Here is a 7,485-nt window from a genome sequence, read left to right as displayed (position 1 = left end):
CCACTTTCTTATATACACAGAGAAGAGAGAGAGAGAGAGACTTGAAGTTTCCTGAGAGAGGGAGGAGAGAACAACCACGGAGCCTCAGCAGAAAAACCACAACACTACGATTAAGCAAAAGCCGGGGGGAGAGAGTCTAAATCCTGTTGAATGAGCGAGTGAGTATTTGTGTGTGGGGGTGTCTTAATACCCATCCACATCACTCTGCATTAGCCGTGTTGATCTAGTTCATCCTCTAGTCACCTGGTCCCGAGAGTACGTGTGGCTTTAATACCCCAGACGTTGCCATGTTGGAAGCTCCGGGCACGCTTATTCCCGCCCATGTTACTGTCTCCCCAAGCATGTGATTGTCTTTTGTGTTTTTCTAGACAGTCAATGTCTGTTTTTGTGGCTTTGGAGTAGACATCGGTCGAGAAGTATATCTAGAGGCTGTAAATAAACAAGATTATATTTCTCAAGGTGTTTTCTTTTTCAGGACAACGATTGAGTGTTGGAACAATTCAATATCGTTTCATAATATTTTTGTTTTGTTTGCACATTAGTGATTCATTGACTTGAATTTGTCAGCGGTTTGATATCTCAAAGCATTAGCTGGCCTCAGTGTTGCATTCCTTTGGCAAACCGTGCCAAATAACTGTGTGAAAGTTATAGTCTTCAAAGTTTCGTAGCACATTTTTCCTGAAAGCACTCACTCAAACCTCATTTAAAGATGGGGCACGGGTCCTGTGGAGCAGCTGTCTCTGCATTTTATGGGCTTCCTCAAGATGCTTAGCTTGCAACCGAGATAAAACAGGGATTCTGACTGTCTGTCTAAATTCTCGGCTCGCATACTGTAAACAGTTGTTTGAGGTCTTGAATGCTGATCATTTGTCTCAAAGCGTCTTGAATGTTTGTTTATTGACATGTAACAGTATACGCAATTTGAATCATGAACCAAATGATCATGGTTATCCGTTTTATCACGGTTATCTTAACATGTACTGATTTCCAAGTTTTATATAGATTTTAAATATTAAACGCACTTTTTGTTTGCATAAACATCAAATAATTACCATTAACATTAATCATTTCACAATGGGGCCATGAGGTAAAAATCAACCTTAAAGGGATACTTCACCCAAAAATGAAAATTCTGTCATCATTTACTTACCTTTGAGTTGTCCCAAATCTTTATAAATGATTGCAATGCTTTAAAATGTAGAAGAATGCATGTAACCAAATAGATCTTGCCCCCCATTGACAACCATAGTAGGTTTGTTGAACAGAAAATACATTTTGAAGAATGTTGGACAGCAAACAGTTCTGGGGCATTATGACTACCATTGTATTTTTTTACTATGATAGTCAATGGGTGTCGAAATCTGTTTGGTTATAAGCATTCTTCCAAATATCTTTCTCTGTGTTCATCAGAACAAACTCAAAGTTGAATAAATGATGACAGAATTTTCATTTTTGGGTGAAGTATCCCTTTAAGGTTGACTCACCTTCAAGTTTCTTTGTTAAGTGTAACACAAAGATATTTGGAAAAATGTTTGCAACTGAGATTTCTGGGGCGCCATTGACTACCACTGTAGATTTTTTTTGTACACATTTTTTTTGTTCCTTTAAATAAAATGATTCGAAATTATTTTTAAATTATTTTTGAATTATTATTATTAAATTAATTACACTTCTTGGGCACTTCTGATTACCAATCTAATGTTATTCAATGGTGTCCCAGAATTCTCAGTCGCTCAGTTACATTCTTCTAAATAACTTTTTTTGTGTTCTACAGAACAAAGAAATGTATACAGGCTTGGAACATATCGTAATTTTCGAAATGTCAACCATTAAACCGCAAATTGTCCCATCCCTATTGTTATGGCCGAATCTTACAAGGTTTTGTTGTTTTCCGAGGTAGTCAGCTGAGTGATGTGTATTCTTGACAGCCAGCGTTTACCAAATCATCTGCTTTGCAGGGCGTTGAGAGTAATGATAGGGTCTAGGTTTGTCTGTAGGGCTAGTGGAGGCCGGTAGTCTCGGTGTGTACAATTTACAAACTTAATGACATCGCAAATAAGCTCTTACTGTTTCGTAATTGTTTGGGTGATCCCTAAAAATAAGATGCAAGCACAATACTTATGCAAGAATCAACCGATGAGCTCTGTTGTGTTGGAACATTATTGTTTGGCATTTCACTTTGTCCAAAATTCATTGACCTGTTCCAAGATCGCCTTATTGAGGAAATAAATTGTTGTTTTGATTAAGCAGGACCACCAAGACACCAAAGGTTGATTCATGGGGTGCCAGATGCTGGATTAGGCTTTCTGCCAGTGCATCACCTCTGTGGATGTAAATTTATTCGTGTTGAGTTTATCCAACAGTCGCAGAGGAGGCGGTGGAAGGCTAAGTGGTTGGAGTGCTTCGAAAGAAAACCACATTCCCACAGCTGCAGGAATGGGAAGGTTGTGTCGGCCAAGCAATGTGGACAACACTAGTGGATCACTGGTGACCTCTGGTGCTTCAAAGGAAACGCCAACCCAATCCAAAGTGGTCCAACCGGAAATTTCGTTCACAAGTCCCTGACTCAAAATCCAAGGTCTTTCTCTGCTCAAATGTTTTGCATTAACAAATCCCTCTGGTCACGTTTCTGTTTATTTCTGGCTCTCTGCATGGCAAACCTGCGAGCTTAGTTAACATCGTGAGACTCTCCACATGTGATTATTAGATTAGCATTTGGTCCAGAATGTTGAGCTAATAAAAAGAAAAGATCAATTTATGATTCTGAAGGGAGAAGTGTTTTGGTGGCTGAGAATGGGAAAACAGAATTAATGTTGATGTTGGAGGAGTGGGGGATGAAGATCTGCAGAAATGTAGAGAAACCAGTGAGGTCTTAAGAAAAATCATCAGATTCCAAACCTCAGGGCTTTGTGCCAGACCCAGTGGTCAGGGAGCTGTTTCTCTGGCACTTTACCGTACAGAAATATATTCTTCCTAACTCCCCCGAACTTACTTTCTCTTCCCCCTGTATATTCCTGCAACACATACTGAATGTTATCAATATTTACACTCTTTCAAACAAGACTTTTACTTCAGCAGAACACAAAAGAAGATATTTTGACAAGCTTGCTTGTCCAAAGGACAACCACACGACAATGCTTAATGTCAAGCCCTGTGGCATACGAAAACATTCTGACTGTTTGTGCAAAGACCTTTAGTGTGATTCTATCTGAAACTTTCAAAACGTTTGCCAGTGTATGATGTCTAATTTAAAAAAAATATGTTCAGATTTTAAAAGTCTTGAAGTGTACTCAAGTGAGATCTCCAATAAGACTCGTGATCCCTTAAAGGGCAAATATATGGGCAATAAAGTTTTCCTTTGGGAATGACTGAAATTTTATTTGAACGGTTTAAATTTTAGTTTCCAGTCCTTAGAAGATTACAGTGAGAGACCATAATGTCAGGGCAGTGAAACCACAAATGTTTATCCTGACATTGACATGTTATTTTTCAGATGAGGTGACACCGTTGCAACAGTTGTGCTGTACTGGGGTTGCACTGTAAGATTGGGCCTAACAAATGGACTGTGACAATATGGCAATAAAGCATTTTTTTCTAGTCATGAAGTTTAATTCATACAATGAGTTTCTAACAGTTTTCATGTTTCTTGGACAACTATACAGTAGAAACAATTAGCTTGTCACATTCATGTCATGTTAAAGCATTATGACTTTCTTCTGCAGAACACAAAAGAAGATATTTTGAAGAACGCTGGTAACCTAACAACATTTTTCCCGATTAACCCAAAACCACTGAGACATTTCTCAAAATATCTTCTTTTTTGTTCCACAGCAGAAAAAGTCATAGGTTTTGAAACGCATTAGGGTGAATTAATGATGACATTATTCTGTCTCTTTAAAGTTGTCTCTGACCATACAGATTTTGAACAACATACCAGATGAATGGTATAAAAATCACACTTTGTTCATTTGTCACAGTTTCCAGCCAGTATGGTCAGTAAAAAAACATATTGCAAGTCATTCCCACACAATAATGATGGACGTTTTTGTGTTATATTATGATTGGCGTGTGATTTTTGTGGATGTGGATAAACACAATTTGTCATTTGGTAAGAAGGGACATTTCACTAACTGGGAGGTCTGTTTTATTGAAGCACCGCTGGAGAAATGCAACCTTACTGTTGATTTAACAGTGCTTTAAACTTTATTATTTTATAAATGTTGGCTTATTCAGATGGGGTCTTTACCGTACAAACCTGCTGAGTATGAACTTCCTCTTTGATCTAACAGTCTTAAATGCAACCGGGCGGGCATGCGATCTAAACTTCGGCAATGAAAATAAAGATTCTTCCAGTACCCTGAATGTTCCTCTCTTTAGTAGCTTTTGGCACCAGAAATCATGGCATAATTCAAAAAAAGGATTAATGGGAAAACTTTCTGAGTTTAAGTGATGAATTATTTATGGATCTTTTCTTGCATTGGATTTTTTTATCATATTTTTTTAATAATTAAAAAAAATGTATATAAACGTACAGGTTTCTGTGACATTGAAAACTTTCTCTTAAAACCTTATTTAGTATAAAAACCTTGTTTTTTCCCACCTTGCTGAAATTGTTTATATCTAAATAATAGAGAATTTGACATTTATTTACTGGATCACCAGAGTGATTTATTTTGAAATTTGAAGCAGATATTAATATATATTTTTTTAATTCATTAAAGTGTGTTCTTGTGCCCCCACTTCATATGCAGAAACAACTTTTAATCGGCATTTGTATGTTTAGTTACTCAAGAAGTGCAAACATTGTGGTTCTAACACAACACTCTGCTGATTCATGTTTTGAAAGATTTTAAGATGTTAAGATGTTTGGGAAACTGTTTTGAAAGCTCATTATTTTTGCAATCTTCAACTGTTTGTGTGTTTTGTCCTCCTCCACCATGTAGGCTTTAAACATGACAGTGTATATATTATAGTTTTGGTTCATTTGCTAACACGCCTATGTTTAGCTAAATTTCCTAGGCTTGAGTGAATCAGTTTAAATTAAGAGTCTTATACATAAGATAAACAAGCAGCAAGTTGGAGACTAACCAGCAACAGTCAGTTAAAGGATGTTTAGCAGCTTAATGTGAAGGTTGTGTGCCTCCACCCATGATGAGTGGTACTCGGGTGTGTTACACCCTACACATTCACCTGTCTATTTGTATGCGGTTACCAAGGTAACCATAACAGGTGTATGAATCTGATGCTGCATTCAAGACACCTTGGATTTGGAATATTTCCCACCACAAACCCAGAAGTGGTAATTTTTTAATGCATTAAACACTAATATGACTAAATCCAGACACAAGTATTTATAAAAATGTTTTCTGATTACTTTTCTGTTTTTCTGGAAAATATCCTAATATCCTAGCTGAGGAGTCTTGTCGCAACATCACTCTTCGTCCCAATTCGCATAATATCCGTCCTAAATAGTATTTGAAAATAAAATTGGTAGCCCTATGTCCAAGTATTAAATGATTATTCTCAAAGTACCTGGATTGTCTACTGTTTCCAGTGAAAATTCAAAGTGCGAATCCATGCTGATATTACCCACAAATCACCACGATAGGGTGGATTTTATTGACGCTACACTGCATAAAAATAAATAAATAAAAGATGCTTCACTTCGCTAAATAAATGTAAGTACAGTAAACATTTCAGATGAAATAATGAATGAATAAATATTTAAATGCAAGGAAGAGAGTGCCTATACAGTAGTATTGCATATGTCGTATCTTCAAAGAGTATTTAGTTTGATCAAATTTGTAAAAGAGAAATACAGCTGAACGATTATTTCCGGAAAAACACGAGCTGCCAGAGGTGGAACTAGTGGGGAGAGTGGGATGGATCTACAGCATGAGCAAGCAACACATCATCACATCATCCCTTCGTGTTATGCACATTATGCATGTACACGCCGATTGCAAGCAAAACACAGACGAATGACTTAGTTTGACTTACCGTGTGCGGTTCATGTCCGGTATGTATCTTATAGTGCCGGGACTGCGCAATCCATCAAATTCAATCGATATCCAAATCCAGCGTTATATCCACCGTTTATATAACATCCATCACTGAAATGCCGTGAATAAACAGACAAACCTAAACTTCACTATCACAAGAGTCATGAGCTGCAGAGCAGCCCATCTTGACACAGCGCAGATAACATTGATGGTAAGCTGGTCTCACTTGTTGGTTGGCTCATGGGCGGGCTCTTTCACCTTCGCCTTGCCGTGCTTTTGGCCAATAAAAGGAACAGGATCCCTTTGATGATCAAGAATTAGAAAAAACTTTCCGAAACAAGTTGGAGTGCCTGGAGAGTGCATCAAATGCTACGTCACACATCCAACAAATTTTTTAACAAGTTGACCATGTTAAGCATGAGAAGCCAGCACGTTTAACAGTGTTAAGAAGTCTGAAATCTTTAAGGATCACATTGTTGCCTAGGCAACAGCATCCACTTCCGTTACGCGTTAGAATGTCCCAGTACGTGCATATTGTTTTGCTACGCACTAAAATGTATATCTGCTATTTTCGCTGTCACACAAGATAAAAATGTATATGATTAGTATTGTCATCATTTAAAATGCAGTAAATGGTAAAGCAGATCTTTATCTTACTGACCTGTTGTTATAAAACTGCCTTATTTGAATTAACTTTATTTAACCAAATCTTAAAATGTTCCTATGGTGTTACTGTCTCAACCATGGTTCAGTAAATTTTTACTTTTATAAATTTAAAAGAAAAGCATAAAAATGTTAATAATTACATCAGGCATAATTTTACAAGTGTCTATTTTAGTAAATGGCAATCATTTGCATGTCAAGAATGTATTTATACAACACTCTCACAAACTATATACAAAATTAACGTCCAGAAGTACTTCATAATGAGTGAGTGTGTGTGCCCTGCGATGGGTTGGCACTCCATCCAGGGTGACTCCTGAGATAGGCGCTGGCTCCCCGTGACCCAAGGTAGTTCGGATAAGCGGTAGAAAATGGATGGATGGATGGAAGTACTTCATCTGTTTCTATACATATACATATATATGCTATTTTGGATGCAGGAAGTCTCACATTTTAGTCACTTAAAGAGACAGTTCACCCAAAAATAAAATTCTCTGCCATCATTTATTCATCCTCTTGTCATTTAAAACCTGTATGACTTTCTTTCTTCTGTAGAACACAAACGAAGATATTTTGAAGAATGTTTGTAACTGTCACCCATTCACTTGCATTGTTTTGTGTTCATACAATCGAAGTGAACAGGTGTCAGCGCTGTTACCAACTTTCTTAAAAATATTTTCTTTTGTGTTCTGAAAAAGTCAAACAGGTTTGACATAGCAAGAGGGTGAGTAAATGATGACAGAATTTTCAGTTTTGAATGAACAATCACTTTAAATTTAAGATAATATAATCATAGTATAAAAACAGTACTTGTTCTCAG

Source organism: Triplophysa dalaica, chromosome 24 (assembly GCF_015846415.1).
Source record: "Triplophysa dalaica isolate WHDGS20190420 chromosome 24, ASM1584641v1, whole genome shotgun sequence".
NCBI classification, from domain to species: domain Eukaryota; kingdom Metazoa; phylum Chordata; class Actinopteri; order Cypriniformes; family Nemacheilidae; genus Triplophysa; species Triplophysa dalaica.
This window is presented reverse-complemented; position numbering follows the sequence as displayed.